Source organism: Balaenoptera borealis, assembly GCF_965194805.1.
Source record: "Balaenoptera borealis genome assembly, chromosome: 3".
Taxonomy (NCBI): domain Eukaryota; kingdom Metazoa; phylum Chordata; class Mammalia; order Artiodactyla; family Balaenopteridae; genus Balaenoptera; species Balaenoptera borealis.
In genome coordinates, this window is record NC_138866.1 from 64,422,188 (window position 1) to 64,446,243 (window position 24,056).

The 24,056-nt window shown below is 39.8% G+C and overlaps 1 protein-coding gene and 1 long non-coding RNA gene across 13 annotated transcripts in view; one reads left to right on the top strand and one right to left on the bottom strand.

Moving 5' to 3' along the window:
* NPAS3 (neuronal PAS domain protein 3) overlaps positions 1 to 24,056 on the bottom strand; it is an 853,648-nt gene that overhangs the window by 268,561 nt on the left and 561,031 nt on the right. The window lies entirely within an intron of this gene.
* On the top strand, positions 679 to 21,796 carry LOC309625130. The gene is made up of 2 exons (XR_014242338.1): positions 679 to 6,270; positions 6,429 to 21,796. It is a non-coding gene; the product is annotated as an uncharacterized lncRNA (long non-coding RNA).

Genomic DNA, 24,056 nt, shown 5'->3' on the forward strand with positions numbered 1-24,056 from the left:
CTTCCTCAGAGCTGCAGTGACCGTGCCCAGAGGCAGCAGTATGGCCAGGATCCTATGCCCACCACGCCTGTGGGAGTCTTTGCTCCGAGTGTGGAGCAATCCAGAGTTTACAGTCAGGCACTCACAAAATCCTTAGAGCGTGGTCACGGTTGAAATTCTGGACACCTTTTACTCACTTGTTTATTTTCAGAAAGAAAGAAAAGTGTACTAGGTTCCTAGGAGAAAGAGATTAAATCACCACATGGAGGTTTACAAAGAAAGCACTTACAGAAGATTTCAACTCTACATATCCAAGAGGCAGCAAACACGTTCTCATTATTTTCCCTTGTGGATGTCTTACCTGAAAAGCGATGGGTAAGCCATGGCTTGGAAATACTTGTCCACTCAAAATTGTATTCTAGGGCTTCCCTGGTGGCGCAGTGGTTGAGAATCTGCCTGCTAATGCAGGGGACACGGGTTCGAGCCCTGGTCTGGGAAGATCCCACGTGCCGCGGAGCAACTGGGCCCGTGAGCCACAACTACTGAGCCTGCGCGTCTGGAGCCTGTGCTCCGCAACAAGAGAGGCCGCGATAGTGAGAGGCCCGCGCACCGCGATGAAGAGCGGCCCCCGCTTGCCGCAACTAGAGAAAGCCCTCGCACAGAAACGAAGACCCAACACAGCCATAAATTTAAAAAAAATTTAAAAAAATAAATTGTATTCTAGTCACACTCCTGACCTCTTTACACGTTTCTACAATACCCAGCTCCTAGTGGTTGTGTTATTAAAGGGACTGGCCACAAAAGTCTGACTCCCAATATAATGAAATATACTGTTTATCATTTTCCGGATGGGCTCCAGGACAGTATACAAATCAGGCCCATTCTGGAGTTAGTGTTAATTGTTTCTCTAGTGGTCACTTTGGCTGATGATTCCAGCAGGCCATGGTTTGTATATAGAAAAAGTACTGATATATGGCGTATTTTCTACTGCTTTGTGAAACAGTAAGTACCACACACAGCAGAGATTTGCAAGTGTTCTTATTCATTTGGTTATACTGGTCAATAATAGTTAACAGGCAGGCCATTACTTCTCCCTGCAGATTTTATATTAGATTATGACACTGAATGGAATGAAATAAACAAATATTCTTGTCACAGTATCCAGCTGACTGAATAGATTTGGTAACATTAAGGTAAAGAGTATAACCGTTTAAAAGAATAATATACATTATTATATGGGGCAAAACAAAGAGATCGTCTCTTTATTTCATCAATAAGTAGTGGTTTAAAAAGTTCCGCATGAAGTCCCATTGAGGGCCAAAACAGAATAATTTAAGAGAAAAATGAGAACCAATATTTTCACACTCTTAATGAACTTTAATCTTACTGAGACAGTAGGATATGAGATATATATATATACACACACATATACATACACACATATTATGTGCATATATGTATACACATATATAGCATATATATGTGCATATATATATATGTAAAATTCTGTAATTTGCTTTTGAATCTAACAATATATCTTGGCCATCTTTTCATGTCAGCACATATTAGGTTTATCACTCTTTCTTCTAAATAGTATAGTGTACTATAATACATCTAACCATTCCCCCATTTGAAGGTGGTTTTGAAATACTGTATGGGACAATTATATGCAATATTGCAATGGATTCCCTTTAAGATTTCTACGATGTAATATTCTTAAAAGTGGAATTACTTGATCAATTCTGATAGATGCTGCCAAATTGCCTTTTTTGCCAAATTGTTTACAAGAAGGTATTAGAACTATGCAGTCTCATCAGCAGTAAATGTGTCACTTTCCCCACATTTCCACCAATATTTGATATCATCAGTCTTTTCAATCTTAGACAATCTCAGAGGCAAAATGTTTAAGTATTTTTCTGTACCAGTTGGTCATCTATATTTATTTGGTGACATTCTCATTCATACTCTTTGACTTATGTTGTAATGGAATGTTGGTCTTCTGCATGAACTGCTGGACCTCTTTATATAGTTTGGATATTGATCCTTTGTTTTATGTGTTGTAAATATTTTCTATGAGCCTCTAGTTTGTCTTTTAACTTTATTTGTCGTATCTTTCATTATATGTAATTCACAGTTTTAAAGTAATCACTTCTGCAGTCTTTTATGATTCCTGGGTTTCCTTCCTTAGGAAGCCCTTCTCCACCATGAGAAAATAAAAATGTTTTCTTCTGTTCATTCTTATGTTTACAGTTATGTTTATTATGCTTAGTTCTTTAACTTTTGAATTAAAGAATTAAGAAACACTGTTTAATGCATTTCTGAGGTTTTGCAAGAAAACATACCCTTTGTACAATCTGATTTTTTAAATAACTCAGTATTATTTTTAAAGTCTACTTTAAAGTATAAGCATGGTCAAGGACTATGGACCAACAAAATTTGGGAGCCAACCTAGACAGGGGAATGTTACTTCTCTTCCTAAGACAGAGTGAGTAGATCTTAGTTTACAACTGTTTTTAGGAAGGAAAGGCTTGCTACACTACAGCAAAAGAATTTTTCAAAGGGAAGAGACAGAATAATACCTACTTTTGTATATTATTCCCAGGGTTGACGATAGTAGGGACTAACAGCTTCTATGAAATTACTTTATTTACTTTAGATTTCTGGTTACTTAGAAGTTGCATAGAAAGAGAGAACCTCTAGAATCAGAGAGGCCTGGGTTCAAGGTCTGGGTTCAGCCACTGATGAACCTTATAAGCTTGGGCAAGTCCTTTTTTCCTCTGAATTTGGGGTTTTTAAATTTATAGAACAGAGTCAACACCTGTCTTCACAGGATTAAGTGAAATGACCTAGGAAAATCACCCAGCACATTCTGCCCCATCCCAAGAATTTGCTTCGTCTCCTATTCACTGATGCTTCCTCAAACCCATATCACAGCAGCTCTGACAGAACCTGAAAGAGGTTGTACATTTTTCTGGAAGGCAAAGAACGTTCAACCTGCAGATAATAGAAAAGTTGGCTACAGCTGGAATGGAGGCCAGAGAGAGACTGAAGAAAAAAGGAATTGAGACTGCGCCAGAGGTTTTCTCTAAAAAGGAAATAAACTTTTTAAAAGATCAAAAGATTGGAAATTCAACAATGGAGTTGACTTTTTCTACAGTGATTTTCTTTTTTATTAGTCCTTTTAGCCTGGAATTTTGATCTGAGTTGAGTTTTAGTCATGATTGGTATTGGCCATAGCTGAGTCTCTGAATGGGCCTGCCTTAACAAAAATCACTGAGAACTGGATACATAGCTGAGATTTTCTAACACTTGCAAAGATAAATTAAGACTGAGAACACAACAAACAGCCCAGTTAAAACAGGCAAGAGACCGGAGCAGCCAATACTTCACTCAAGAGGACATACACATAGCAAATAAACACAGCCAAAGGTCACTACCCATCAGCAAAATGCAAATTAAAACCATGATGAGATACCACTACATACCTATTAGAAGTGGTTAAATTAAAAAAAAAAAATTACTGACAATCCCAAGTGCTGACAAAGATGTCGAGCTACATACACTGTTGGTGGAAATGCAAAATGGTACTGCCACTCTGGGAAACAGTTTGGCAGTTTCTTAGAAAGCTAAATACATGCTTACCATATGACCGTGAAATCCAACTCCTATGTATTTACCCTAGAGAAATGAAAATTTATGTTCATACAAAATCCTGTGGCTGCATGTTCATAGCAACTCTATTTATCAATGCCAAAAAATAGAATCAATGTCCTTCAATGGGGCGATGGATAAATAAACTGTGGTACAACTATGCAATGGAATCCACTTAGCAATACAAAGAATGATTTGCTGATATGAATATCAAGTGCATTACGTATGCTGTGTGAAAGAAGCCAGTCTCAAAAGGTTATGGACTGTATGATTCCATTTATATTACACTGTCATAAAGACAGAAATATAGTGACGGAGAAGAAATCAGTGATTGCCAGAGTTTGGAGTAAGGGAAGAGTCTGATAAAAAGGGATGGCATGAGGGCATTTTTTGTGGTGATGGTTACATAAATTTCAACCTGTCAAAATTCATAGAAATACTCACAAAAAGATTCAGTTTTACTGTATTTTTTTTAATTAAAAAAAAAAGAATGAAAGTTTTTAAGATTCAAACAGCCTTCAACTGGATGGAATGAGTTCTCCTACATACAGAATGGTCCAAGGCCAGCCCCTTCTTCCTTCCAACTAAAAGGCAGTCTCTCTCAAATGCCTTCACATGTGTGAAAGAATAATAAAAAATAAAAAAACAAAACAAAAAACACCCTTTTCTGTTTGTGTGTTTACTGAACCAATTTTATCATCATCTACTAGTTAGTGTCACCATTTTTCTATGCAGAGAATATTTCCCATGCTTTTGGAGCATCCTGCAAGGAGACCACGGGCAGCCCCTCACCCCACCCTGACCGCCACCTTATTTGGAGCTACTGAACATCAGATCACCGGTAGCTAGCTGGTTGCAGAGTCTTTGCTCTGTCAGTAACAGCTCAGTTACTGCCATGATATAACCTCTTTTCCCCCCACACTCCCATTCCCTATTTTTTTTTTTTTTTTTTTTTTTTTTTGGAACAAGTTGTCTTTAACCCTTGGACCCAATTTGAAGGCAATGGAAATAATTAAGACTGACATTTCTAGGGTTAAACGTCAAGTAGGAGAAAGCTGAAAAAGGAAATTCCCCAGCTTCTTAGTAATGAAAAGCGGAGGGTATACCTTCTGTGGTTGTCTGTGAGATGCTTTCACATCCATGTGTCAAGGGTTTTTCAAACTGACAACTTGCAAATTTGAAATACAAAAATGCCCAAAGCGATATTTTAGTGGCTCAGGGAAACTCTTGTATGGGAAAAAGAATTCTAAAGTGAAACGTCTCCTGAAATCACACAGGGCCTGACCACGATACTCTAATTATGCTAATTGCTTCAATGCCCTTGCTTTATTTATGCTGAGCAGCTAAGATAAATAAAGGAAAATTGCTTTGGATCTAACTGTATTCATATCAGAATGCAAACTAGCCTGTGTTTGTTATGTGATTGCTGATCTGTTTACACTAAATTCTGCAGGTAATTGCAGTTTTGATTGCACATTTATTTCTAGCTGCACAGGTCCCAGGACTAGGTCTGTCTGTTTTTATAATTAAACCGTTTTGTAATATCTAAACTCACTAAAGAGCAAAATGATGCTTTAAGAATTTACATATTTTATGCATTAAGTATAATACTTTGGTGAGCGGTGACAAAAAGAAAAAAAAAGTATGTTTACCACTAAAAAAATTGGACAGCATGTTCTGGATTTGAAGAAATTCGAGACATCTGTTCCAAGGCCTGTTCACCGAATGGGACAGATGCCTGGTGCATCCCTGTAATCTGTTCTTCAACACATAGTTTTTGAACTTTCAGTCACAACTTTCATATTAGTAAAATATGTTAAGAGAACATGCTGCCGCTTGGTGATTCCTAAGACAATGGAATAATATTTTATACTCCATTGTAATGGTTGTGTTCTCTGTCTCTTGTTCAGAAGCTGAAACTTCACAGAGCTGACACGGTCTTTGTTTTCTGTTCTAGAACCAATCTTCTGAGGGTGTTCACTGTGGTCACTGGTCTTAGCTTAGAATTCAGTTTTGATTACAGCTTCCTTTGGATTTCATCCACAGCCAACATTCTTAGAGGAAGAAAAAAACAACACACATACACACAGAAAAAAAAAAAATCTTTCTCCTATTTAGGATGCCCATGACTTTCACATCACAAAGGTAAAGGAATTGATAACGTCACCACCACAAACGGAGGAAAGTGTCACCTTTGCATTGCTTCTTCATCCATCATCGAATTCTGAAATAGTAATTCAGTCTGCCCTACTTAATGGAATAGTTAATATCCGTCTATACAGACTAGCCTGCAAAGCTTCTTAACCTAGATTCTGCTCATGAAAAATCCACTAATACCAGCTTATTTTGTCTAAAATACCCCTGAGGCATGTTCTCAATAAATATAGGCTAGTTTTAGTACCCTGAAGGCATCTCTGGCCTTCTTCCTTCCTTGGGGAAGATAAAGGAAGTTGAGAAAATGTTAAGACACTCAAAGCACCTTTAGTAAATTAAGTTACCATGAGAAAAGTATACTTTTCTTAACACCAGCAGATGATTATCACGACACCATAGTGACTGGAGCAAAGGGGGATGCACCATGGCCATTAAAGGACCTTCAAAGTCATACATCATTCCAAAAAATCTAACTTAAATATTAAAGTATTCATAATTTACCCTGTGTGGCTGTGCGGTTTTAGGTGGAGATGTGGGGAAACAGGGGGTAGAGCAAGAAATCTAAAGTCAGACAGCTCTGGGTTTGAATGTAGGATACCTCCTTTCAGCTCTGTGACCTTGGAAAAACTAAAAGAAAAATTTAGCTACTCTGATTCTCAGATTCTTTAGTACCCCTACAAGGCTGTTGTGACAAGTCAATGATGTGACATGTGGCCACTATTCAGTAAGGCACATGGCACTCAATAATTATCAGTTGTTGTCATTGCTGTGTCAGAAGTTTAGAATCTGGACCAGTTTTCCAACGACACCAATCGCCACATGGGATCTATGATAGCTGTTCATTAAACTGCTATAGGACACACAGCTGTTGTCATCTACTACCTCCCTTGCTGGTCCACTGAGTGAATGCAACTTTCCCACAGCCTGGTCCAGCAGCCACTAGGAAGAGGCTTGGGTCGGATGCGTACCTGCTGACAGAAGCATGACATTTCTCAGAGGGCTTACTTAGAAAAAGGAGCTTTGTCCACTCGGCATCCTTCAAACTTGCAGACATATTAGGTCTACTACCCCCTCCTCTCTGTTATGTCCCCACTAGATCACAGTCTATTGTTGCATTTGTCAACCTCTGCATAATTATTTATTAATGTTTCTATATTTCCCATAAGACTGTGAGTGCCCTTAAGGCAGGAGTGGTGTCTTGTTCTTCTTTTAATTCCCAGAACATAGCATGAGGCTTCTCATATTTCCTTGAAGGGAAAAAAATCCAACTGAAGACAACTTGGGGATTGAAAAAAAGAAACTGTTTACTAATGAAAAGGTGTGGCAGATTTTAGGGCCAGGAGGTTGGTTTTCCTAATATTTAGGAAGGATGAAGTTTCCTAGATTCCTTGTGGTTTCTGTTGAAGGAGCCCTGATTTTTTGCCACCCTCTGGCAGGTAGATCAGGACCCAGCCATCTGCAAGTCCCTTAAAACCCAGCAATATTTAAAAGGAATCACCAAATACTTGCCCAGCTAGGAAATACAATCCCCATATTCCAAATACAAGTTCTCCTTGGTCCTCTCTACCTGTTTTTTTGGAAACCAGTCAATAAATGTATGGGAAGACAGAATTCTGTGGATCCATTCTCTCTCTTTCATATATAAATCCTGATTTTCACATGAGGAGTGACCATGCATTTATTATCTCAACACACTTATTCAAATCTTTCCGGTTTTCAGTAACTCACAGTTAGTGTGTGTTTGTGGGTGTGCACATCAACTCAAATGCAGAGAGAAATGGTACTTTTTCCAGAGGAAATCAATGATAACTCTGAATAAAATGACCACATTTCTGAGACAAAGATGACATCTTGACTTATTTTGTTATAGGGACCTGTTAGACAGAAATGGGGCATCTACGTGCAAATCACACAGCTGCACCAGGCAGCAATTTCTCCTGTGATAATAAGCCTGGGTGTGGGCTCTTGCTCTGACTGATGTCACAAGGTACATGGTGGCAGGTTCCAGGTCAGGGCTTGAAAAGGGGTCATTTCCACAGCTCGCCCACTCAGGGGAATATAACCCCTGAAAATGACTCATGCCCTTAGTATATACCTCAGCTACGGGGAAGGCCAGGGAGTGGATAAAGGAGAGTAAAGTCATGAATGGGGAAGAGGGAATGTTGTCTAACATCTGGCAGCCCACCGAGGTGGTCAAGGAGCTTCATCCTTATTTCTGCATATAATCAAAAAGGCGCTGCTACACTGAGCATCGGAATTTAAGGAATGGGGGCTCTATCAGCTTCCTAAGGGCAACTATGGCATCTATATATTTCTCCTTTTGCAGTCTTTACTGTATATGGTAGGTGCTCAACAGTCATTGGATGAGTGGAAGGTCTGGAAGGACCGTGTTTTCATAACAAAAATGAACAAACATTAGTTTGTGTCAAATGAGTAACTTTGTTGACACAATGAGGACTGGAGGGCTGGGGAACCCATCTAGGCTTCCATCGTCTTGCCTTAATGACGCACCACCTTGGTTACGTCTCTTCATCCCGAACAATTTGTCTTGCTCTGCCAAAACTAAATTCTCACCTGGATCCCTTAGGTGAGAAGAACTAAATTACTGAGCCTCTGAAATGAAGCTTTTCCTGTATTGCCTTTGCAGGATGCCTTAATATATATTCAGTAACCACTAGTTTGATTTTTTTTCTCCTGATCTCATTGCCATCTCTTTGTATACTGAACCCCAGGAGAACCCTATTCACTGATCCCCCCGCATGACTAACAAGCTGTTTAATTCACCAATGGTTTCCTTCATTATTTTGTGGGATCAGCTTGGAAGAGCTCAGGACACATACTAAAATGTCTTTTACAAGGGCTACTCTAACTGTACTTGGTTATAGCCAGGCCCTATTTCAATCACTTTCAAAAATCTGCCCAATAAGTTCGTTTTTCCTTTTTAAAAAAAAGGTTGCAGAGTCTATGTGACACAAAAGGTATCTTGCAGGAAAAGGGAAAGAGGAAAATTTCATAGGGTTTTCTTTTTAACTATATAAATGACTTTGGTATATTGTGAGTTTTATCTGCTGATAATTCCTGCCCAAGACCATCAGTAACTTCAACTCTAGTTAAAGTATAAGTGAAAGAAAATCATTTGTATCCAATAGTTATAAAAAGCCCTGAGTAAGGAAGCATGCATTCCAGCTATCCCAGTTGAGTTCTAAAGCTGGACTGTTGGTAGGGAAACAACTTGGAAAATTATGTCAAACTATGTCATTCATCAATGATTATTTTAATCTTTTCAGATTTTTTTTTTCATATCACCTTGTGTTTCTCCCTTTATTTTATTTTCCCCAAGCTGCCTGTCTCTCCATTTCATCTTTGTCTCTTCTCATTTCTTTTTGTCATGGTTTATTTCCCCATTTCCTCTTTTGTAATTTCTCATTTCTCCCTCTCACTATTAGTTATCTTGGTCTGGTAGCTTTAAAAAAAAAAACCCAACAGATGATTCTAGGCTCCTGAATCTCACCCCCAACTCCAATATTACATTAAAAACCTAGGCATGTTTATGTATTAGGGGTCAATAATTTGGTTAGAGATTTTTAGAAACAACCTTCCTTCATAAATGGGCTTTATATGCCCTATGACTTGAATACTTGAAGCTCCTCCTCTCTGGATGAAGACGGACAGCTGCCTGTCCCTAGACTTCAGAAGGTCACAAGTGTGACAGGGTAAGTTCTTTGGATGACTCAAAAATACATCATACAGAACACAATTCACAGAAAGAAATGAATCTCAAATTGTACCTTCTCTATAGAGTTTAGCACTGTGCTCTGACACACTAGGAGATAGGAACGAAATGGATACAAACTAAACTTCTACCTTCTGATTGCAGGGGTATTATTACTGAGAATTCCTAATGCTTACTAAGAACTACTCTTTATGTAAATCTTCAAGATATCAATGTAGTCTAGCAATCATGATATGGCATGATGATTCCCAATATCATAGTTACTTGCATAACTGTTTCCATGCTAAGTTGCAAAATTATAAAAGATCCATGTTCTGAGCTCCTGATCACATAATCTTTGAGAGTCTCATAATTTTTATAAAAGCTGACTGAATGGCTCAAACTTTAACGTAAGGACAAAACTAGGATATTGAACCCTTCTTTTCAGAACTTTTTTCTGCATTATGAAGAGTAGTATATTTAATGCAAAAACAATGATACCTTTTTGAGAGTAATCAGTCATTAGATAAACAGAGACTGTTATGGGTTGAACTGTATCCCCCTCAAATTCATATATTTAAGTCCTAACCACTATCACCTAGGAATATGACTCTATCTGGAAATAGGGTTGTTGCAGATGATCAAGTTAAGATGAAGTTTTTAGGTTGAGCCATAATCCAGTATGACTGGTGTCCCCATAAAAAGGGGAAATTGGGACACAGGCAGATCACACAGGGAGAATACCATGTGAACTGAAGGCAGAAATTGGGCTGATGCATCTAGAAGCAAAGGAATGCCCAAGGTTGCCGCAAACCAGCAGAAGCTAAGAGAGGCAGTGAACGGACTCTTCCTCACATCCCCTGGGAGGAGCCAAACCCTGCCAAAGCCTTGATCTCAAACTGCCAAAACTAGATCTCTAGATCTCTAGGCTCTAGAAAGAAGGTACAATCTCTCTCCAGAACTGAGACAATAAATTTCTGTCATTTAAGTCACCCAGTATGCGGTATATTTTTAAAGACAGCCCTATGAAACTCACATGGATTTCATCATCCTATTAATAAAAGAGGAACCATGGTACATCAAGGATAGAACAATGAACTTGGAGTCATGTAGACTGGGTTTGAATATAGGTTCTGCCAGTTACTGATTAATTGAGGCAAGGAATTCTTTGGATGTCAGTTTTTTTTCTTTCTTTCTTTTTCTTTTATCTTTTCTTTCTTTCTTTCTTTTTTAATGGAGATCACAGTACCTACTTTATTAGGTTGCTGTGACTATTAACATGTAACCAATTCTTGAGTGCCTACTATATAGAGGAACTTGATATAGGTCCTGGGATAGGGTGGTGACCAAAACAGATCTGGTTCCTGCCCTCATGGAGTTCAGGAAAAGGAGACAGAAAAACACATTTACAAACAAATACATACACAATTAAAACTTATGTTAAATGTTATAAAGGAAAAGGATAGGGTGCAACTGTAGACAGTAAGGAGGTCTTGGAGAGGGTGGCAGCTTCAGTGTTGTGGAAGGATGAGCCCTTTCAGAGGAACTGACATTTAACCTAAGAACTAATAGGTAAGAAGGAAAAAAAAATGTGAGAAGATAACATAAATAAAGTTCCCAGTATTCTGTCTGAATCAGAGGAGGTATTTGATTGAAGAGAGTTATAGTCATTATTGGCTATTATGGGCCTAGTACTAGGATCTGTTTCGTGGGGACATAATAACATTCATTACCCTGGCATTCAAGGTCCTCCATGACATTTCTTTCTCTTGCTTCAGAGTGCAGGTCTGTTGTGGCCCCAGCCCCAAAAGGCAGACCCATCGTGGATCAATGGCAGGCACTGATCTGCTTTCTCTGTAGCAAGAGGTTAATTCACTGGTCTCTCTGTGGCCAGGATCTTTTTATAATATCCAAGATTTCCTCTTTCCCTCCAGGAATATAATACCAGATTTAAGTTAAATTACTTTCTATTTTCTATAACTTCCCCCAAGATTTTTAGCCCCCATGCCATGAGTCATGCTGTTTTCTCTTTTACTCTTCCTTCCCCACTGTGGCTATCATAATCAAACCAGTCCATCTAGATCCATTCATGAAGCATTTCTGAGTCTGCACAGGAATCTTCTCCCTCCTCTGAATCACTAAAACACAGGATCCATACATATTTTAGTTGGTCTTGACTTACTCTTTGTTGTATTTGTCTTATCTGTCCTACTGGATTATAAATAACTCTGAGGGCAGGGTCTTTAACTATCTTAGAACACTGAGAATGCAGTGTAGCTGAGAATATGGGTGGAATTGAATTGCCACATGGTTCACGTCTTTATAGACATTCTAAGAAAGTAGCAAAGTTAAGGAAGATATATCAGACATAATTAGTAAGCACAATTACTAGATATGTCCACATTACATATGGATATAAAGCATTCAGATAAGCGATAAGGAGTATGTACCAATTACCCTCTGTTTCATTTCTCCCACACAGCAAGCACCATTCATTCACTGTTGATTTCAGCAAGCACAAAACACACATGTGGGAAAATCAGTTTCTGTGGCTTTCCTAACATACGTAGTGGTGATAAATATAAGCAAAGAGGTAGGATGGGATACATACTGCTAAAAAATGGCTAGTATCCTGTTTTCCCTCAGTTTTGCTATAAAAGACAATTAACATATTTTTTAAATGTGCTTTTCTGAACCTAAATGTCTTTGTCTGGAAAATGGCGGATACCATTTCCTACCTTGATCTTATTTCCGAGAGCAGAAGATGAATTTGTTATACCCTCCTCAGTGCACGGTGATAGTTAAGAGTAGAGGAGTTTTTATTATCTTCCTACGATACAGAGAAGGTTGTATCAAACCATTCCTGCCATGCTGCTACAGTTATTTGGAGAAGAACATTTCTCACCCACAGGGATGCAACTACACGACTGCATCAAATTGAAGGTGAACCCTGCATTGTGTCTACGGTACTTCAAATAACATAGGTCATCAGAAGAAGAAAAAACATTTTTAAACAAAGACAAGAAATAAGGATTCCATTCCAGCATTTATAATTACATTTACTGGTCATCTGAAACATGATGATATTTCATCTCCTGAAATGATATCACGTGTCACATCAGTTTCTGAAGAAATCCTCCTCTAAATAATTTTGTCTGCCCATTCGCTTATGGAGTTTTACCACAAGGCTATGTCAAATATGAGCACTTAATTCAGAGCAAACACTATGCGCGTGTATGTTTTTAAAGGCTTCTAAACCATATTAAATTTTCATTCATATAGGTACACAGAGACACATATTAAATAAACCCTCTACAAGAGTAGCCCGGCTAGAAACGCAGCAAGAGATTTCCAAAGGGCCGAATTTATTACAAATTAATCAAATAGGTAAGATGGATCGTAATGGATATTCCAGCCAATGTAAACTGAGAGGGGAAAAAAAAGCACCAGCAGCAAGTCAAGAGCCAAATGTTTCTGTTTTGATTTATTTAGCATTTCTGAGATGTTTCTTCTGCAGGGAACAATATGCAAGGCATTGGAAATTCAGAAGGCACATCTTTTGTGTACCATAAAAATGTGCTGCTAACCTACAATACCCTTATAGAAATACAATTCAATAAGAAACTCAGTTGGGAAGATGTCTCAATAGAACAACATGAAAAAAATGGTCAATACAAGAATGATTTACTTTACTTTTACAAGGGATTTTGACGCCACAAATAGAAATGCCTTTGGAACTTAGAGAACCCAGATAAACAGAGAGCCACATTTTTTAATTCTTATACATTTCTAATGTGCCTTTTTTTTTTTTTTTTTTTTTAAGCAGATCATCTCTCCAAATCATCACTTCTATCAAGCCCATCGCTTGAGCGGTGTTACAGCGCTCAGCCCTCAGGGCAAAGATAAGTCTTCACCATTGTCACGTGTAGCACACATATTCAGCCATATCATGCTGAATGGGAATACAGGACTTTGCAGAAGCAGAACTGATTCCTGCAGAATATCCTGAGATACTTATCAAGCTGTTAAAGGAGACATCATTCTTTTGTCTGTATTGCCCTTGACACATCCTCAAGGAAAGTATCTAGAAATTCTTTGTCTTCTGAAGAACCCTCGGACCTCTTAGGTCTAATGCAGGTTAAGTGCCCCACAGATCTCCCTAGAATAGAAAAGCACCTGGAAAACCATAGTCTGACTTATCAGAAACAAACAGAATGCAAGTGCTAATTCCTAAGATCCTGTTATTTGAAGGAAGAAGCAGGAAAAAGGAGAGGCTTCTGACAATTTTGGTCTTGCCCAGGAAAAAAGCTGGGATTCTACCCTAAAATTTATCAGATACAACAATAACCTCTAAAAATCCAACAAGGGTAAAATGTGTAAAGGTAAATTACCACATTATCATCCAATTATCATTGCTTGTTTTGTCAAGGGTAAATGACTATCTAGCAGCACTCGGCGTTGGCTTATTGATTCCTGTGTAGAGTTGGGCCAGGTCCCCTCCCCAGCAGGGCCCTCGCACTGCCTCCCACTCAATAGCCGCATGGACGTTGCCCATTTCATTGCACGTCGCAGGCTGTGTGTAACTCTCCTTGCCCACTCTGGAGGCATTAAGTGAAAACGGATAAATTTTGAGCGATTACTGGGCACTGCAAAAGAAATAATTGTGCTGCTTTTATTGCTGAAAATACAGAAAAATCACTGTGTTTAACTGTTGTCGTAACTGAAACTTGATTCAATTCACAAATTCAAAGGGCACTTATCGCTTCCTCATCTTTCCTGCCCGTGTTTCGTTCTCCACGACATCATCACACAGAACTTTACACAAATCTCCTAAGGATAAACATTTCCAGTTTCACTTTCTTTCTTCCCACAGATAAATCTCAGTAAATGAGGAATTCTTCTTATTTCATCACAGATTTATAAAAACAAAACAAAGCTCCTTCAGCAGATTAAACAAAACCTCCAAATTCAGACAGCAAAGAGGCACGCACAACATCTGAGATTAATGGACCACATTTCATCTCAAAGTGCTTTCTTGGCATAAACAATATATAAGGGTCACCTTATCCACCACTGAAATGCAGCCCCCTCTGAGGCACAGAAACTATATAAACAGGAGAAACACTCACTCATTCTTGAGGGCAAGGGTAGGCGACCTTTTTACCGCGGTGGTAGCTGTGAGTTTCAACCCTGATCCAATCTCCTCCAGTTCTTCTGCAGGCTGAAGATGGAATAAAGCAACTATACCAGAACCCCTCCGGGTTCAGTAGGTCAAACCAACTAATTCAATCAGAATGAGGGGAAAGACTCCAGAAGGAGAGACAACAGGCTGCTGGTGAGTCCTCAGACCTCAGTGGGGCTCCACCACTGCTCTGCTCCCCGAGTCTCGATGTGATCAGGGGATGGTAGAAACCCTGAGTTGGAGGTGAGAATGGATCCTAATTTGGGGCTTCCCTGGTGGCGCAGTGGTTGAGAATCTGCCTGCCAATGCAGGGGACGTGGGTTCGAGCCCTGGTCTGGGAAGATCCCACATGCCGCGGAGCAACTGGGCCCGTGAGCCACAACTACTGAGCCTGCCCATCTGGAGCCTGTGCTCCGCAACAAGAGAGGCCGCAATAGTGAGAGGCCCACGCACCGCGATGAAGAGTGGCCCCCGCTTGCCACAACTAGAGAAAGCCCTCGTACAGAAACGAAGACCCAACACAGCCAAAAATAATAAATAAATAAATTTTAAAAATAAAATAAAATAAAAAAGAATGGATCCTAATTTATAAACGAATATCCCAGGAAGGTACCTGTTAAGCTTGGGGGAGCCACTTTGGGTCACTGCAAGGGGGGACACTGGCATTATTTGGATCAAATACAAATGTGTGGGTGTTAGTTATTTAAAAATGTATACTTTGCTAAAGGTAGTGATTTTAGGAACATGGATATGTATTACATCTGCAAGGAAGATAAGGTATGAGAGCATCTCAATCCAAGCTACCATTTTTCAGGTACTCATGTTTCAAGTACTTTACATCTCACTTAATCTACCACCAACCTTACAAAGTATGTGTTTATACCCTTATTTCCATTTTCCATGAGCTCGCTGAGGTTTGGAGAGTTCAGTAGTCCTGTGTTACATCCCCAGTAAGTGGTAAAGCCTGAATTAGAGCCCAGATGGCTCTGCCTTCAAATCCTACACCAGCTCGACTCATCCATCCTGCTCCATGGGCACAGCCTGGGGAAGCTGGCAGGACCTGGGATTACTTGCTGGACCTCTGGCAGGTAGGCAGCAGAGGCTTAGGTAATAAGTACACAGGCATGGCACAGACCCAGGAAAGAGACGAGGGAAGCTGGAGAGCAGGAGGAGAGAAAAAAAAGAGCAAATAAAGCTCAGAGCAGGCCTGAGAGATCTGAGATGGCAGACTGGGAGACTGAGGTTGAGATGTCTGATGAGAAGGATCACAAGGGAAATTAGCACAAAGGGAGAGTGAAATCAAAGCACGCCAACTCTGTTGGGGCGAGGCTGGTCAGAGAATTGACGTGAGCCTTGAGGAATGGGCGGGAGTTAACTAGAGAGATGAAAAGTGTGGAGGAAGGAGAATTTATTCCAGGTGGAGCAAAGGCATGATGACACCCAAAATTCCTTGACATCTGTATACACCTTACGGGTGTGAGTGGGAAAGGAAAAGCGATGTGCTGCTGAGTGATGAGGGGCTGTGACAGAGTCCACAGAGCTCTCTGCTTGTCATTCTTGGACTTGGAGTCTTGCTTGATCTCAAAGGAATGGAACGATGAGGGCTCAGTAGGTCAGGTTCCAGGGTTATCTAGAGGCACACTTATATAAGCACCCCAATTCTAATATCAAATTCAATTATTCACCCTGAAATTGAAAATCCTCCTTACCGTTGCCACCCAACGGGATGAACTTAATTCCATTCCCCCACAATTTACCTTCCCTCTGGCTGTTTACCTCCAGGGCCTCTGCATCAATTTATGAGCTGCCCAATGGGAAACCTCCCATCACAGCAAGCCTCCTTGGTTGATTGAGCTGCCTGCATCCTCTTACCGTGTGTATACTGAAAATATGGGGAACCTAATTGGGACTTAATATATCATTTCATGAAAGCGGTCTTCAGCCATTTCATTTATGACTCCCTAAGTGAGTGATATCATCTTTTGCCATCAGTCAGGAATTGTTTCACCTGGTTTCACTTTACAGTCTCTGGCCCACGGTGGATGTTCAACAGCTGCCTGAGGCAGGCGGGGGGCGGGGTGGGGGGAACCTATATATTGCCTCGGGGGATAGTGTGCTGGGGACAGCCCAGAATTTGGAATCAGATACGTTCCATAACTTACACATTTACTCAGCACCTACTGTATGCCAGGTGCTGTGTTATGTGCTGGGAATGAAAAAGTCAATGAAAAATAAGTAGGTTCTTTGTGTAACAGGTGCTCACAGTAAGGCCTGGGGGTGGGAGCTATTTGGGAAAATATATGAAGCCATAACAGTGATTCAACGTGGAAGTGTGGTGAGGGACTTGAGCCTTAGGTGCCGTGGGGGCATGATCAAAGCAAAAGAAGGGGTGATGAGCTAACAGGGCAGGATTCAGAGGCTGTCAGGAAAGCTTTCCTAACTGAAATAATGTCTGAGTTGAAACTTGAAGGAGAAGCTTTACAGGTAAGGAAGCAGGGGGAGGCAGAAAGGCAATTCAGGAAGAAAGAACAGCATAAGCAAGGGTCCTGAGGCACAAAACAGCAAGATATCCATGGGGAGCCCCGCCCACAGCCCCCTGGACAGGCAGCTCCCTCCAATTCTGAGCTGCGGGATATTGTAAGGGTCTAACAACATAATTCACATGAAAGCCGTGTTGTAAACTGTGAAGCACTGTGCAAATGTAATGTTATTTTACAACTGTCATTTCAATAGTCTTTTGGTGAATTGGAAGCAGACTTGAGGGAATCTCTGGGAATTGAATTGAGCCTGTTTGCTAGAGGTTGTTGACCTCTGCTTTAGGACGAGTAGGGAAGAACCCATCAGAAATCCAATTAAGATAAGCAAAACATAATTAACTGATTTATGAGTTGGCCAATATCATAAACATTAACACGTTCGTGTTTACTCTCCCCAAACCAATGGGGGTTTTCAGTGAGCAGAGGAAGTCAACAAGGAATACCTAATCCAAGATGCCACAGCATTTCCTCCGCCAACAGTGTCAGAAGTGTTTAATGTTTATTCACTACTTCTTTTCTCTTCAGTATAGCCTGCCCTGGTAGATGGTAAACTAAATAATTCCATGCTGGGAGACCAAGGCCTGGATACAGAATGCAGAGGGGTAAGTTGAGAAAATGAAGAAATTTTTTCCCCCGGTATACTTATGCCCTCTTTATGCTGAAGAAGCCTCAAAAGCTAGGGGAGGGGGAAATTAGTAAGATATCTATAGTAATTCTTCAGAAGCATTCTTAATTTAATCATCATCACACCCACCATCACAATTTTTAATTAATATCATTAAGGGCTCACTATATACCAAGATGGATTCTAAGGGCTTTGCATGTATACCTATGGAATAAACACAATAACTCTATGAGGTGCCACTTTAGCCCCACTTTAAAACAATGGAAATTGAGGCTCAGAGAGGTTTTATAACTTGCCCAGGGACATGCAGCTAGGAAGTGGTAGAGCTGGGATCTGAATCTAGGTAATCTGGCTCCGGAGCTCCAGTTTCTATGCTTAGTCATATTTTCTTCCACTGGGAGAAAGAATCCAGTGGCTACAAGCTATTCCACAGTATGTAGTTTCACTGGGAAGACCGGGAGGATACAGGATACCTTGCGTTCAGTATCAGTATTTTCATTCTGATGGCAAAATGAAAGCGGATCAAGTAAAGGATGCATCTCTCCTTTTTAAATCCAAAAGCTCCTTTGAACCTTCCCTCCCCCCTTGAAAGGAAAGAGGGACTATTTAACTGAAAGATTTTCTAATTCTCTCAATATCAATCTCACTTTATGATATTAAGCATAGCACCAGAAGAACGTTAAATATACAGGCTCTGGAGATGATAGACTGTGTCAAATCCCAACTTTGCTGTTGCTTGCCACGATGAGCTGTGTAATCTTGGATAATGGTACTTGACCTCAGTTTTCTCATCTGTAAAATGGGCTTGATAAATACCTACTTAGCAGACCCAGCAGAGGTGCTATGTGGAATTCAGGGTGCATGTGTGTGTATTTTATCATGCCTCATAAAAAGTCTTAAAGTTACTATTATTATTCAGCTTTCTTTGCAGTTAGCACACAGTTATGCATCTATGCCAGTTACTAAATGAGAACATTCTTAGTGTGCTATACCAATATTTGGGGGGGCATTTAAATAAAGTACAAAGCTGTTTAAAAACAGAGAGAAAAAAGTGTAGAGTAAAAGTATTAAGAAGGACAGGAGGCAATCCATGAAGAGCAATGAATCCTGGGAAAGTTTCTAGAAGATGGGCTTATAAGCAATGGTGTCCAGTGCAGTTGAGTGGTTAAGAACAAGAAAACAAAGCAAAAAATATGACAGTATTTTCCTTGAGTTGCAAGAATGGCCTAATGCAGGGATCAGCACACTCTGTAAAGGGCCAGAGAATAAACATTTCAGGCTCCGTGTTTTATATTATCTGTTCAGCTACTCAACTCTACTACTGTGGCACAAAAGCAGCATGTAAAATACTCAGATGAATGGGTGTGGCTGCATTCCAACAAACTGTATTTGCAAAAACAAGTGGCAGGCTGGATTTGGCTGGTGGGGCCTGTAGGTTACTGACCCTGATCTAACCGGAGGCTCATTAATGATTGCTATCAATAAGAGTTTTAGTACCAAGGTCTGGGAATTATTTTATACACATACATGCATATGTATTTATTTGTGTTTGTATAAATATTAGCCAATTGAAAATAAGTCTTATAATAATGCCACTCTGATTCATTTTCATTCCATGTATTTTCCCGACTGAAGGGAATGGGATGAAGAGGTAGCCAGAGTGCTGGGAATTGCATGTAGCCGTGGATATAACCTGGGGGTATGTGGTGGGCATGGCAGTAGCCATCTTGTCTGTGTGTGTGTGTGTGTGTGTGCACATGTGCACAAACATGCATGTTACGGCTGAAAAAATACAACAATAGCTGGTCTGATGGAACCAAAACTAAACTAAAAATCAAGGGATCTGGGTCTTTGTCACTGATTCTCTGTGTAATCTTGGGCAAGTCATGATCCCTGAACCTCAATTTCTTCTTTATAAATTGGAATTGGACTAAATAGGAAGTCCCGTTTAGCCCGGTATCTCTGATTCTAAAATAATGTGCAGAAGGATATAACTGTTGGGCACTTAATATATTCTACAGTATTTCTTACAGATGATTTAGGAAACTGAATTGAGTCAACTATAACTGTCATGATTTTAATTGGATTACAAATGACTTTAATGGGTAATTTATCCAGTACTTTATAATAATCATATAACTAAATAATCACAGATACATCAGTTCAATCTGATAGGTTCTCATGACAGAGTACCAAGTTTTCAGTATAAGGTACAAGGAGTTTTTTTCATCTTTTGACAGTTTTATTTCATGGTATAATTTCTTTATTTCATATTACATTTCCAAAATTAATTTGTAAAATTTTGTGAACTTTCTTGATGAGATTAGGTAAAATCAATTATTTTTAACTTCTCAGGAGCTTTTGTTTCCTCATCGATTTACTTATGCTTTTCAAGGGGAGAATATTCACTGAGGGACAGGACATCACCAATTTGGGCATCAAAGTATTCTCAGTAAAGTTCACGTATCCAAATCAATCTAACTGTGAAGCAGTTACGACTGGCACGACCCTTATTTATGACTCCGATAACCTCACTCGGCAGAGAGTCTGGACACTTGGAGAGTGCACGCTTTATCTGCTTGAGAGGGACAAGGGGTTGGACCTGCAGACAGAGAGGTGAGGGACAAACAGCCCTGTCCACAGGCGGCTCCGTTGACAAGGCACTACTCCTTCTATGGGAGGTTATCTCTGTACACCTTCCCACTGACCGGAAACCCCTTGTTAATTTAATTCTCAGCATCTCCCGAGTAGAAGCAGACAATAACGCAGACACCGACAAAACTGGGCTGCAGTGGTGTGCGTGAACCACCGTCCAGCAGGGATTATGCTGAGACCGCCAAACTCATTTCACTCGTGACCTAATCATATCTCAAACTGCCCCCCTGTGGATATGAATTTAGTAGACTGAAGAATTCTTAAATAATTAGTCTTGCCTGGGACACATGCTTTTCAGCAAGCCTGGGCAAGCTGGACTTCTCCTCCAACTGGTTCCAACCACCCACCCCTCCCCAATCCTTCTTTTCTTCCCCCATGGGGAAAAAAAAGCACATTCACTGTGGCTAGTAAAAAGAATGTGTGATTTTTCATAACAAGTCCAGTAAAAATCAAGAATCTGAGCGTTTTCTTTGTCAGTCAACTTGGCAGCAAATGCTAGGAGACAAGAAGGAAAGAACCACTTGCCCATTCGGCTCCAATCTGTACTCAGCTCTTTATTCATAAGAACATAATCCTTCCTACTCCCTTGGAAAGCAGCAGAGTTTAGTGGAAATAGGACAGACTGGAGTCATGCAAAGACCTGGTTTTTAATCCTGGCCTTACCACTTCTTAGCCATGTGAACTTGGGCAAGTTACTTGACCTCCCTTAGCTGCAGTTCTTCATTTGCAGAATGAGAATAATGATAGCACTAATAGCATTATATAATTATAGTACCAACGCCTATTGTATTCATAGGGCAGTTGTGACAATTAAAAGAGAACAGATCACACCAAGGGCTGAGTACAGTGCCTGGCACATAAGTACTTAAATAACAGCTTGTATTATTATGTTGTTATTGTTAGTTTGAAACCTTACAGTAGAACCCTAATTTGTTGGCAAGCAGGGTACCTCAGATAGTTCAATGTGTAGTGTTCACTAGGTACACATTAGAATCTGAACAACCCTAATGTCTCCTGATCTTAGCTCCTGAATATTGAAATGAAAAAAATATTTATCAATTTCATGTTAAACCTGATGACACGTATACTTACCTAAGTCTAGGCACTACATGGCTGGATGTCCTCTGACCCTTCTGACAGTGGGTGAATGGGGCCTAATTCCTCCTTTTCAAAGCTCTACCACCTACCCAATAGAAAGGCAGTCGTGCTAGGGAGACTGGCTTTCTAACCCTTTAATTGAAGCTAAAACATCTTTGTGCTGGAGAGAGAGCACCACAATTACAAGCACACTGAGGTAACAACTCCCTTTTCATAAGAGCCTACTTTGAAATTAATTTTCAAAACCTTCTAAAGTTAGAAACGGCATTTGAAAAAATATATGGTCATATAAAGAGCACTAGACTGGATTTTTTTCTCTCTTCTGAAAAATAAAGACACTAAATTTAACATGCTTTAAGGTCAGTGCCATCTTTGTAATTCTGTAAGAATATCTAAATAGCTACATAAATAGTTTCACATATATGTGAAATAAATTCCTGGCCTGCTATAGAAAATACAGGCTGTTTGTTTCTGACCTTGCCACAGAAGAAACCAGAAGTTCTCCCACAGAGAGAGAAATACTCCTTCGCACACACAGAGACACAATGGAAGGCAAACCCCACATCAAAATGCTGGTAGAGTTCATAACTCAAATTTCTTTATCCTGTAGCTGCTCAGGGACCCCATTAAATTGTTATCCACAAGTGCCATGAGGTTTGAACCATTTGTTATAACATTTGAGTCATTTATAAGATATTTTGATCTGACAAATCTGTAAGTAGCTGTCTAAAGTAAAATACGTGACTAATGGCAGCTTCATCTCTCTTCAGATCAAAGCGGGGAACGTTGTGGAGTCCTACAAAACTTTTCTAGGGTGTTGAGCGGATTTCTTCACTTCTGTGTGCTAGCAGGAGAACAGCACGTTTGTGTTCCAGACTATACTGACCTCCCTGGAAAAAAGATGCTCTACACATTTGATGTGAAAAACTATTTACAAACTCATGGGGCCAACCAGCTTGGATCCAAGATTAAAAATTTGCATGGTATTAGAAATGGTGTAGGCAAAGAAGCACAAGTTAACATAGAAAATAAAAAGTTCGGCCTAGGTTTTCATTAAGCTCGTGTTGTTCACTTACTACGGAAGCACTTTCTGTCACATTGGTAACAAGAGAGGGTAATAAAAAAAGTGGAAGACCTGTAAAAAAAATTCATCCCTAAAAGAGTGGTGCTACTCAACTAATGCTGGATGGACCAGTAGCCTGAGAATAAACTGGAAGTTTGATCAGCCACATGCCAGACCTACAGGAACCAGAATTTCTGAATGTGCGCCCCAGTGAGAGGGTTTTAACAAGCCCTCCAGGTGATTCTGATGCATGCTAAAGCTTGGGAGCACTGAAGTAGAATACGACAAAAGCAAAAAACACTTGCTAGCACAGTAAACACACTATAGACCAAAAAATTGGTTCTTTTCAACTCCTGCTACCAAAGCATGCTTCCATCTCTTCGACTCTTCTTCAGTTCAGGTGCCTCATTGATTCTCTCCGGGGTTCTCAGTAGCGTTCACTGGCTACCAGTGAGCAGGACTCTGTTCATTTTAACCAAGTCTTTATCCATCACTTTTTTTTTTTTAATGCACAAGGAATTGGTGGCCATCATCTATCCACCAAAGATGATATAACAGCGTGCCAAAGAACCATGCCCAAAACGTCACCAAACACACATTTCAAAGTAGAGATTTTCATGGTATTTTATGTCATTTGATCTTCTTTAGAAATGTGTCCTTTTTCTTATTGATTAAATTGCAATTTTTCTAAAGCAGCTTGTAATTGAATTATCCAGTGAGACATGCCGAAAGGGATCAAAAGTGATGGAAATAAAAATAGGAAGTTGTATAATTTGTAATACAAATGATTTGTTGCTGAGATTTTAATCAAATCAAACAGAGCAGTAGAATAACAGGTGATTAAATTACATGGAGAGATAATGCATTGGATTTAAAGACTCTGATGCTTCTTGGTAAAGTCTGTTGAATTCACAACTGTGCCAACTGCACTTCCCCTTGGAGACGTGGCTCTCAGAGGGTTCCCCCTACTCAGGGGCCCTAAACACTGTGCTGAATATTTTCTTCTTGAAGAAAAACAACACTCACAAAATAAAGGAACTATACATTCAGCACAGATATGAGAAACAAAACAACACAAAAACCCTCAGAATTATTGGAGATACTCCACCTAAGGAAGGGCTCAGGTAAGAGCTCAAAGCCTCTACCTATGCTAAGTGACCACTGAAAAACATAATAGAAAAAAAAAAAGGGTATTGAATGTATTGGTAAAGAAGAACACACGAACTGTCAATCAACTGCTTGAAGGGCCACCTTTTGCCTTATAATTTTCTAAAGACCTCATTAATTCTCCAACAAACCCACAACATGCATTGATGTTCTCCTTAGAGGGGACTGGTGGTCATTTCCCAGGAAGCCCAGGTTATATAAAGAGTCAATCTAAGAATGTTGTACACACTAAA